The sequence below is a fragment of the Trichechus manatus genome, unplaced genomic scaffold (assembly GCF_000243295.1).
Source record: "Trichechus manatus latirostris isolate Lorelei unplaced genomic scaffold, TriManLat1.0 scaffold00072, whole genome shotgun sequence".
NCBI classification, from domain to species: domain Eukaryota; kingdom Metazoa; phylum Chordata; class Mammalia; order Sirenia; family Trichechidae; genus Trichechus; species Trichechus manatus.
This window is the reverse complement of record NW_004444008.1, coordinates 7007045-7016071: the sequence shown is the minus strand read 5'-3', so window position 1 is coordinate 7016071 and position 9027 is coordinate 7007045.

Genomic DNA, 9027 nt, shown 5'->3' with positions numbered 1-9027 from the left:
GAACTGAGGAATTTGCAAGCCACCGATGTAAATTGACCAATCTCAGAGACTGAAAGGATTTAGCTAAAGTGGACAATAAGGATCATTTCTGCACAGCTGAGTGAAATATTCCTTGTTATTTTAATAATTCAGGCCCAGGGTAATTTTTGGAGGCTGAGTTTGTCAAGATAATGTGCCTTGTGCTTGTCTGCTTGTCATTTTTAACTCAATCCCACATGTTCCAGGTGCAGTCTAGCTTACAAAACAGGAAAAGCATCCACTGGAGAATTTGCATGTGGAAAACAGATACACCACATTGAAGGGAAGCAGACAAGGAGATTGACAGGGAGCTGCCACTCGGATCCCTCATGATGGCCAAGCCTGGGTGTTTAATAGATGTTCCGTGACTTTGTTGATACAACTATTAGAATTATTGGACGATATGCATATGGGAGGGCGTACCACATGCAGCTTCATTTAGCTTGTGTAACCTACACTGATTCCGTTCAGAAACATGGGAAGGCTGCAGGGTTCCTTGTGGGAGATGCAGCCACTCACTTTCAGCCCTGCTTTATTACTTGGATCAATGGAATAGTATCTTCAACTTTGGACAGCAAGACACATTAAGGGAATTATGCATGAGTTTTGGATAAATTCTGAAATCAGCCTGATTGAGAATGTTCGTCAGTGCATTTCTGCAATGAGAATTTTGTCTGGCCAGGTGATAGGCTCCCAACTGATTAAAGCATCTGTGGTGATTACAGTACTCAGTGTAAAATTAGAAGTGACCTGTTCTGTCTGTAGGTCTAGTGTTAGATGAAAATGGTCACATTGATTTGAAATCATGAAGTTACTAAAAGTCTGATTGAAGGTCCAAAACATGTTAGCCCAGATCTGGGGACCTAAACACAGGACCTTGGTTAGCCCTGGTGATGGGAAATCATAGGTCAAAAGGGTTCAGACTGTCACGTTCCCAAGCCATTCATGTACCTCCATGCGGCATTTCACCTTTGATCTTGTTTATATTTCAGACTTCCACACAATAATTCATATGAAGATAGAATTCACAGTAAAAATCCATCAAAAACAAAAAATGTAAGTTAAGATTTTGCAATGAAACTTAACCAAAATGTGAAAACACAACCAGTGTTATTAGCTAAAAACAATTTAGCAAAAATAATTTCATCACAATAATTTGTTTATACATTTATAGAAATGGATGCATCAATTTAAATTGTATGGGGGCTTGGGAACAGGACCTAAAACTTTGTTGTAAGATGGGAATGTTTAAAACAAGGTGTCAAGTCAAATATTTAACTAAGTGTCACACAAAAAATTTGAAACTCCTATCTATTTCAATGCCATTAGAAATCTAATAGCCACAGGATGATACTCTCTGCCTCTTGGGCTCTAAGGGCAGATGGTCTTATACATGACAGAGCCTATAGATTATTGTTCCCAAAAAACTGAATCTGTTTGTTGTTATTGTTGCTGTTAGGTGCCATCAAGTCAATTCTGACACATAGTGACGCTATGTAAAACAGAAGGGAAATGCTGCCTGGTTCTGTGCTACCCTCACAATCATGGTTATGCTTGAGACCATTGTTGCAGCCACTGTGTCAATCCATCTCGTTGAGGGTCTTCCTCTTTTTTGATGACCCTCTAACTTACCAAGCAAGATGTCTTTTTCCAGGGACTGGCCCCTCCTAATAACATGTCCAAAGTATGTAAAACAAAGTCTCACCATCCTCCCTTCTAAGGAGCATTCTGGTTGTACTTCTTCCAGGACAGATTTGTTAGTTCTTCTGGCAGTCCATGGTATATTCAATATTCTACATCAACACCATAATTCAAAGGCATCAATTCTTCTTTGGTCTTCCTTATTCCTTGTCCAGCTTTTGCATACATATGAGGTAACTGAAAATACCATGGCTTGGGTAAGGCACGTCTTCGTCTCAAAATGACATCTTTGCTTTCTAACACTAGAAAGAAGTCTTTTGCAGCAGATTTGCCCAATGCAATATGCCCTTTGATTTCTTGACTGCTGCTTCCATGGGCATTGAATGTGGATACAAGTTAAATGAAATCCTTGAGAAGGTCAATATTTTCTCCGTTTATCGTGATGTTTTTGTTTATTGGTCCAGTTGTGAGAATTTTTGTCTTCTTTATGTTGAGGTGCTACCATACGGAAGTCTGTAGTCTTCAATTTTATTCAGTAAGTGCTTCAAGTCCTAATCACTTTCAGCAAGCAAAGTTGTCATCTGCATATCCCACGTCTTTAATGTGTCTTCCTCCAGTCTTATTGCTGCATTCTTCTTCATGTGTTCCAACTTCTTGGATTATTTGCCCAACATACGGATTGAATAAATATGGTGAAAGGATACAATCCTGATGAATACTTTCCCTGATTTTAAACCACACAATATCCCCTTGTTCTGTTCAAAGGATTGTCTCTTGTTCTAGATACAATTTCCTCATAAGCACGACTAAGTGTTCCAGAAATCCCATTCTTTACAATGTTACCCATAATTTGTTATGATCTATGCAGTAAAATGGCTTTGCATAGTCAATAAAACACAGGTAAACATTTTTCTTGAATTCTCTGCTTTCAGCCAAGATCCATCTGATATCAGCCATGATGTCTCTCCTTTCATGTCTTCTTCTGAATCCGGCTTGAATTTCTGGTAGTTCCCTGCCAATGTGCTACTGCAACTGCTTTTGAATCATCTTCAACAAAATTTTACTTGAATGTGACATTTATGGTATTGTTTGATAATTTGCACATTCTGTCGCATCAGCTTTCTTTGGAATGGACACAAATATGGATCTCTTCCAGTTGGTTGGCCAGGTAGCTCTCTTCCAAATTTCTTGTCATAGATAAGTGAGCACTTTCAGCGCTGTATCCATTTGTTGGAACATCTCAATTGCTATTCAGTCAATTCTTCCTGCTTTGTTTTTCACCAATGCCGTCAGTACAGCTTGGACTTCTTTCTTCAATAACATCAGTTCTTGATAATATGCTACCTCCTGAAATGGTTACACATCAACCAATTGTTTTTGGTACAGTGACTCTATGTACTGCTTCCATCTTCTTTTGCTGTGTCCTAGGTCATTCCATATTTTCTCTGTAGAATCCTTCAATATTTCAACTCAAGACTAGATTTTTTTCTTCATTTCTTTCACCTTAAAAAATCCCGAATGTGTTTTTTTCCTTTTGGTTTTCTAACTCCAGATCTTTGCACATGTCTTTATAATCCTTTGCTTTGTCTTCTCTAACCACTCTTTGAAATCTTCTTTTAAGCTCTTTTATTTCATCATTTCTTCTGTTTGCTTTATCTACTCTGTGTTCAGGTGTATAGTTGCTGTTTATGTTGTTGAAAAAGTATGCACAATGAATAAATTGTTTTTCTTGCAAAATTCTATTATGCCATCACCGGCATTGTTTCTATCATCAACTACAGAACTACAAATCATTCTTTGTTTCCAACTTTCACATTCCAATCACCAGTAATTATCAGTGCATCTTGATTCAATGTTTGTTTGATTTCAAACCTCAGACGTTGGTAAAAATCTTCAATTTCCTCATCTTTGGCATTAGTGGTTTATGTGTAAATTTGAATAATAGATCTTCCTTTTAGGTGTATGGATATTAATGTATCACTGACAGTGCTGTACTTCAGTCTAGACCTTGAAATGTTCTTTTTGACAATGAAAGTGACACCATTCTTCTTCAATTTTTCATTCCCAGCATAGTAGACCTTAAGCTTGTCTGATTCAAAATGGCCAGCAGCAGTCCATTTCAGCTAACTAGATGCCTAGGATACCGATCTTTATGCATTCCATTTTATTTCTGATGACTTTCAATTTTCCTAGATTCGTACTTCGTGCATTCGACATTTCAATTATTAATGGATATTTTCAACTGTTTCTTTTCATTTTCAGGCATGCCACATCGGGAAATGAAGGTCCCGGAAGCTTGACCCCATCCACATCCTTAAAGTCGACTCTACTTTGAGAAGGCAGCTCTTCCCCAGTCGTATTTTGAGTGCCTTCTAACCTGAGGGGCTCATCTTCTTGCACTTTAACAGAGAGTGTTCCACTACTATTCATAAGGTTTTCACTGGTCAAGTTTTCAGAAGTAGACAGCCAAGTCCTTCTTCTTATTCTGTCTTAGTCTGGAAGCTCTGCTGAAACTTTTCCACCAGGTGTGACCCTTCTGGTATTTGAAATACCAGTAGCATAGCTGCCAGCATCACAGCAACACACAATCCACCACAGTATGACAAAACTGACAGATGCATGGTAGGAATCTGCTTTTAAATTTGACAGATTTTGAACTTGAAGATTGTATTTTTATTGTATCATCCCGCATGAGGGGCTCATGCCATTGAAATGGGTGGACCACATGGTTTAGGAAAGTTGTGGATCCTCCACATGAGGCTAACCATGCTATCACAGGTCAGCAGTGGCATTGAAGCTGGAAGGAAACTGTGTTTCCAAATGGTGTTTTCATATGATTGATTGATTTTTTTATCTCCAATACAACTTTTCTAACCAGGTGATTGAGATGCTGGAGAGGGAATTCTTCTTTGCAATTTCAGACCAAAGATGGGTGAATTATGCATACTTATCCATGTATGAACACACACACACACACACACACACACACACACAAAAGAAATTTGCAGTGTATTAACCTGGCATCACACCAGTGTATCAGGCCATCCCAGGAGAAAAGCTCTCCAATATCCTAGCCTCCAATAAATGCAATACCTCCTAGGCCTCAATCCCACATAGTTTAGAATCTTACTACAAGACTTGACAATTTCTGTATGAGTCAAGGTAACAGCAATGGCATCATAAATAGGCTTAACAAAATAAAAGGCTGCTTCTCATGGGCAAAATGAGTGAACTTGTTGGACAATCTCTTTCTAGCAATGGTTCAGTGATTGTGATCCCTTCCATTAGGCACATTGTACCTCTTCCAGCCTAAGGACAGCAGAGAGCTAGCGAGCTAAGAATCGCACAGAAATTTGGGACCAGGCCCCAAAGCTGTGCAAACCACCTCCACCCACACACACCCTAGTGACTGAAGCTGCCACATTGCCCCACCTGCATGAAAGGAAATCAAGAAATAAAGCATCTCTGTGCTTTCAGGAAGAGGAAATGAGATTGGCAAGTACCTAGCTTGTCTCTGCCACACCGGTAAAGAAAGTGGTGTTTCAGCACTGATTGTAAGTCAGAAATGGTAAAGAGCAGAATAGACAAAAAGATTGAAGCCATTAAAGGGTGTGTGATAGATGTAAAAGATGTTTAATGGTGGCTCTGGCCACTCCTACCATGCAAACCCTCAACAGATGTTCAAGGACTTCAGTGGACTGTGTGGAGGCAGCATCATTTAATAAACAGTATATTGAAGAAACAGTTCTGGATTTTAAGACTTTACTTTGACAGTTCTTTCGCAGCTTCCTGAATTTTAACCTTGAAGTCAACATTGACTGTCCTCTTTTTTCACCCCACCATTGCCTACATCACCACAACCTCCTCTTTCTGTCCCAAATTCCATTCAGAATTCCCTCAGCTCCTCCATCCCAGACCCTCACTCCACATTCTCTGCCACAACTTTTCCCACCGTCCAGAACTGCACACAACTGCTTCTGGAAACTATCCTTTCTCAGAGCACTTTCATTCATTTAGTCGGTCAATTAGACTCTGCACATTATGGATTGTCTACTGGTGCCAGGTCCTTGAGATCCAGGATGGCTCATGTCATCACTGGGCATGTCACATTAGATATAGACTCTTTAGTCTCCATACATTCCTTTATCTCTACCTGAATTCATCCACTCTCATCTTCACCTCTCTCCAACACCATTTCTGCTCCACTCCAAAAGGATGACTCCATTCAAGTCTCTCCCGCCCAGATTCCCAACCATGCTCCATGATGCATTTAACCAGTGAAGACTGATCCTCTCTCCTCCCATTTTCTTCTTGAATTATCTGAGCCATTTCATCTCCAAATAGAGTTTCCTCACTAGCCAAATCAACACATCTCTCTTTTCTCGCATTTTATTGTTATATATTTTTTTCACTTGATTGTTTTCTGGTGACAGGGATTTTGGATCTCAGGCAGCCCATACATATCATGTCTTTGTGTCACCTGCAGTTCCTAGCATCCAGGTGAGACTATTAGAGTAATAGATTCTCAATGGTTAATGTGCTCAGCTGCTAATTGAAAGGTTGGAGGTTCGAGTCTACTCAAAGTTGCGTTGGAAGAAAGGCCTATCAATCTACTTCTGAAAAATCAGCCATTGAAAATCCTATGGAGACCAGTTCTACTCTGACACATATGAGGTTCCCATGAGTTGAAGTGCCTCCATCGGCTTAATAATTAAAACAAACAAACAAACAAAAAACTTATTACTCGACTTTCAATTTGGCCAATGACATCACTTGATGACAAGGCCTGTAGAACTAAGTATGTTTTGTAGACTTCCCAGGACTGAGTTATTATAGTTAATCAATTTTTTGACTATTTGTGTTATGACCTTTTCTTTTGGTGAACACATTCCCACTGGGATAGCCTTCTCTTCTTAATTTGATTCACAGAGCCAAATATCACTTCCGATTTGAAAACGTATAAAAAATTGGAGACATCAGCTGTCAATGTCAAAATACTAGGAAGGTGGGCAGAATTTCAATGAGAAAAAGGAAATTAAAGAACCAGTATGTGACAACAAATTGTTTGAGACACTAACTTAGTCTTCTCTCATGGGTCCCATTTTGCCTCTGGGGTCCAAAGAAGATAACTTATTACTGAGACATGCAAGCTCTTACACAAAAAACTACCTTGAGTGTGCAAATGCACTTATGTCAAAGCTTTATTTTGCTCTCTCTTGGGTACCAGTAAGGAGTCCCTGGGTGGTGCAAATGGTTAACACTCTTGGCTGCTAATCAAAAGGTTGGAGAATTGAGTCTACCCTGAGGTGCCTCAGAAGAAAGCTCTGGGGATCTACTTCTGAAAAATCAGCCATTGAAAACCCTATATAAACAGTTTTACTCTGACACACATGGGATCGCAATGAGTCTTGACTTGATAACGCCAATTTACTTGAGGGTAACTGGTTACTGGTGGGTACCATTGTTTCCTTCCACTGGTCCTCACTAAAGTATGGGCCACTAACTACCTCAAGAGATATAAAATCATGATGATGTATTGCCTTGTCTTTCTGTATTGTGATGAAATGCATTTTAAATTGGCCAATAAAAGTCTTGAAACATTACAAAAACTGAAAAACTAATTCTGAAATATGATTATTGTTTTTTTTTTTAGGTTAAAATGCCATTCTTCTCCATAATGTCCTCCTACAGATATCCAAGACTGCCCACTCTCTGACTGTTTTGGAAGCTGAATTTGAATTTTCTTTTAGACTAATCTACCATTCAGTTAGACTTTTCCTTTTCACACTACCTCGACAGAAAGGTAGAAAAAAAATCATAAACAACAAGATGGGTCAGGGATGGAGTTCCATGCTGATCAGTTTTTTTCTGCTTGCTGGAGTTTTTGCTCTTCTCTTTGTGTTGATTTAAGGGAGGAAACTTGGTATTCAAGGCAAATACTTATCAGAACACAATTTATTCAGAATGGCTTTCAAATACGAGCTCAGAATATTTGCCTGAATAATCACTCAAGCTAAAATATTTTTTCTCTACTAACGTGATTACTTACTCAATTGTAGCATTTTTATGTAAATTGTAACTAAAATTGTGTGTGGTATGTTTTAGTTGAGTATCTAGATTCTTATGTGTTATATATCTTATTTAAAACTTAACACTGTAGGCTTTAAGACACACTTCTCATCAATCTGGCAACCACTGTCAACCTCCCAACATCAGGCAGCAGCCTTCAGCCACTCTCCACATCAGAGCTGTTCAAATGCACCCTCTGCAAACACTACTATTCGCCTTAACCCTCTGAAGCCAGAATAAAAATCCACAAATGAAATGATGGCATCTGATTCTTCAAAGTAGGTTAGACTTGAGAAAAGTACCTCTTTGGAAAATGTAGTGGAGATACTTTCCTCCCTTGAACTTCAACGGATGGAGCAATGGAAGATTTTCTTTGTCTCTGAAAAATACAAGAATTTTAATGCATACATCCTCTTGTGCAAAGCACAATGTGGTGAGGTGTAGGAGCACAAAGGCATAGAAGGCATTGCCTCTGTGCTTAAGCAGTTGACATGCACACACATTTATTACATTTCCAAGGAAAGGGGTTTCTTCTTTTTGGCAACAGCAGAGGTATTACATGAAGAAGGTGGCATTTGAACTGGGTTTTGCAGAATGGTTAACAAGCTCAGCTGCTAACTGAAAGGCTGGAGGTTCAAGCCCACCCTGAAGTGCCTTGGAAGAAATCCCTGGCAATCTACTTCCAAAAAATCAGCCAGTGAAAATTCTTGGGATTATAGTTGTCGTGTAACACATATCGGGTTCCCACAGGTTGGAGTTAGCTCAAAGGCAATTAGTTTAAATGTTTAATATTAGACCGTATTAGATTAGTGTATTAGGTAAGTGCATAACAGTGAAATGCAATTGATTAATAATAATTTTGCACAAGAGCCTCCATAGACCTCGTAATTAAAAAATTTTGGGACTCAACTTTAAATGTTAAAACCTCTGCAGGATTTCGGGAGAGGTAGATGGTAAAACGGAGATAGGAAGTTGTAGGCCATGTTTGAGGACAAATACATAAGACAATTTGGCCTGAATGTGGGATGAATAAATGCGGTAGTAGGTGGATATATGGGAGCTTAGGTGGAGGAAAAACTGTGGATATCTTGGATTACCAAGATGAGGGGTTTGGAATAACCCGTACGTGATGAGATACTATTCTATGTTTAGAGCAAGAAAACATCAAGAGGGCTTGCTTTACCAATTTTCTTTGCTTAAAAAATCTCTGCCTATAAGAAGAAGGGAAAGGGAGAATCTGGATACACAGTAAAACAATATAATTATTATTACTATTATAATTAATGGAGTCAGGGTTTC